Raw genomic sequence first — 3,191 nt, 5'->3', positions numbered from 1 at the left:
GGAAGTGATGTGAAGGGTAAACAAAGGAGGAGGCTGCAATGCTTGGTAAGAAATGTACGCATTATCCTGCCCATGCAATTGTAACCCCTCTGTACAGTATTTTCACAAATAAAATAAAAAAAAGAAAAAAAAAGAAAAAAAATTCAAGTATATAAAAAAAAAAAGATCAACAACCCTAAAGTCAGCTTGAAGAAGTTACAGAAGATGGACCTTCACCCTTCTACCCCCTTTTTAAGATCAAGGGTCCAGAGTCAGTTTTGGAGAAATGAGGCAAAATAGATAAAATAATAATTAAAAAAAAGGCATAAAGAATAGTGTTAACAGTTGTCGGTGTGCAAGGTGTGGAGACTGCATCTGTCAGAGAAGGTTACAAAACTAAGCCTTCTGAGCCTTCTGTGTCTATTTACAAAAATATCTGGTTAGTAAAAAAGTTATGATTTTGGTAAATTGTCCTGGGCTATTGTTTGAAGATCTTAAAAACTGTGGAGAGCTGCGGGAGCCGCGACCAAAGACGGCTGCAAAAGCAACATTGTAGCTAAAATGGCAGGGCCGCGTGGTGCGGCTGTGACCTAAGATGGCGCGGGCTTCCGCCTTCCGTCTTCCTCGTGATGAGTGCTCTCTGTAAAAAACAACTCCTTATATGGCTATGACTTGGCTCCTAGTTTGCTTCCGTGTTTGCAGCCCTATCGGTATATGCCACATGGCGCTTCAGGATTGGCCATCCAGGAGGCTTATAACCGGAGCGCGGGGGCGGATGGGAAGGAGAAACAAGAAGAAGCAGGAAAAAGAAGGAAGAAGTGGGCAGGAGAGAAGTAGGAGAAAAGAAGCTGTAAACAAGGTCCTGAATAAACCGTCTGAAAGAAGGACCTGTTGTCGCGTCATCCTTGCAGGTCGAGGCGGTCGCGACAAAAAACCAGCAGGATCAAAGCCTGACAAGCCTATGCAATGTATCCTTAACCAGTCTGTGTAAGAATTTACAGCCCAGCATGAGGTTTGACAGTCCCTTGGAGCCATTGAGAGATCCTGCTGCTGCTGCTGCTGCATACCCTAATGGGTAAAGTTCAACGATGGCCTGACAGCCACCTGGAGGAACTCCTGCCTGATTCCATCACCTGAGTCTGCTTCCTGGTTGACTGCTGCTAAATCTAAGATCTTGTGGGACATTCTTTTGGGTGATATCCAGAAACCCTCTCTTCCCACAGTGGGTATTGGGGACAAGGATATCACTGGCTTGCTTGTCTTAGGCACTTCAGTGCATAGTGACTGGAAATCCACTCTATGGTCACAGCCTAGTTTGGCTCTGGTATGGTAATAACCTGAGTATGTTATCAATGGAAGTAATACTCTTAGCCTTAAAATCTAGCAAGCTTCTGCATCACAGTGGTGCCTTAAGGCTGTTCTAAGATAAAGGTTCCGCAAGCCAAAGGGAAATTGGGCAGTTCTAAACTCCAGCCACAAAGATGCTCAAGGAATTGCAAAGAAAGAAGGTAGTAAAGAAAGCCTTGGGAAAGGAATTGGGGAAATTTAAAAAGTAAGGATTGTCTTTAAGACAAACCTCAGAAAGTTTAAGTATGTAGCAAATGGTATGAGTATGTCTTAAAATTGGAGCTTACAAGTACAGCTGGTATAAAATTAAGTTAACTACGATACACGAGTCAGGACTGGTGAAAAAAAATGTAAGGGGCTCTGGTACTGTTACTTTTGTTACAATCGGACCTTGTATACTCAACAGACTGGTGTCTTTTGTAAAAGAAAAAGATCAGCGCAGTCTGTCTATTAGTTCTGAGATCCAAATACCAAGCATTGAGAACTGACACCTCGCAAGAATAGAGACACCCTCAATTTTAAGATTAAAATTAGTCCAGAGAAGAAGTGGGGAATGAAAGATTAAAAATTAAAAACCTCACTTTACCATTACCATTACTAACTTGCTAACTTCTGATTTTGCTTCTGTAAATGGCAGAGAGTCGGTTTGCGCAAACGTCAAATAAACTCCTCTTGCTTGTTGCATCTCCCGGCCTGGTGTCTTTCTGGGGCACCTTCCCGCAGACGAAAGTAACCCAGGAGTCTGGGGTCTTTCATTTATATACTTTATGGGCTATCCTCACTAAGTCCTGAACATTTTTGCCCTCCAAGTCCTCTAGTTTTTGTAATTTCTTTTTAATATCCGGGGCTGCCTAGTTAACAAAGGGCATAACTACTGCAGCCTGAATTTCAGGGGCTCCTGGATCCATGGGGATGTACTGTCTAAAGGCTTCTATTAATCTTTCTAAAAAACTAGAGGGGGATTCATCTCTTTCCTGCATTATTTAATATACCTTGGCCAAATTAGTGGGCTTGTGAGCAGCTGCCCGGAGACCTGCCATTAGAATCTGGCGATAGACCTGTAGCCTCTCCCTACCTGCAGCTGTATTGTAATCCCAATCTTCTGGGGCAGAGGGGAGGCGGGGGCTGGTCAAGGGGAAGGAAGCATTAATTAAATCCGGATTGATGGTAGGTTGCCCATTGTGTCCCAGGACCAAGTTCAGGGCCTGCACCTGGATCCTCTCTCTCTCTTCAGTGGTGAACAGGATCTGAAGCAGCTGCTGGCAGTCAACCCAGGTGGGCTGATGAGTAAACATTACACTGTCTAAAAGAGTAATCAAATCTTTAGGGTTATCTGAATACTTCGCATTTTGGGATTTCCAATTATACAAATCACTGGTTGAGAAAGGTCAATATTGGAGTCTCGGGTTCCCGGTGTCATTGGGTGGTCCAATTTTCCAAAGCGGCAGAACCACGGTGGAGTCCGGAGGGCGTGGACTGGCGGCCCCAAGGGTGAGGTCCCACATTCTCCCTGCAGGGCCCTCCAAAACTTCCCCTCTAGCTCCTTCCTTGGCTGCCGCTGCTTTTGCTTCCCCGGGGGGGCCAAGAGCGCTTCTGGGGGTCGTGGGACAGGGTAAGGTGGGGGCAGAGTATCAAGAAAATTTGGATCATCATCCACCAGAATGGGAGGGGGAGCTGATGGATTAGGCGCCTGTGGGCCTTTTAGGGCCGACATAGTTGATGCACCAGGAGTAGTAAACAGGAAGGGGGATACCCACCTCGGGGGTCTTCTACCAGATCTTCCCATACCAGAATGTAAGGAATCTGATCCAGGTGTCCCCGTTTTCCGGGCAAAAATATTTTGTACTTTACCTTTTGAATAAAGG

At 45.3% G+C, this 3,191-nt stretch overlaps 1 pseudogene; it reads right to left on the bottom strand.

Moving 5' to 3' along the window:
* Positions 1–2,831, bottom strand: part of LOC105994820 — a 12,738-nt pseudogene extending 9,907 nt beyond the window's left edge.
* Between the last annotated feature and the right edge of the window lie 360 nt (positions 2,832–3,191).

The sequence above is a fragment of the Dipodomys ordii genome, unplaced genomic scaffold (assembly GCF_000151885.1).
Source record: "Dipodomys ordii isolate 6190 unplaced genomic scaffold, Dord_2.0 Scaffold110, whole genome shotgun sequence".
Lineage (NCBI taxonomy): Eukaryota > Metazoa > Chordata > Mammalia > Rodentia > Heteromyidae > Dipodomys > Dipodomys ordii.
The sequence above is the reverse complement of the archived record's forward strand: the minus strand, read 5'-3'. Positions and strand labels throughout refer to the sequence as shown.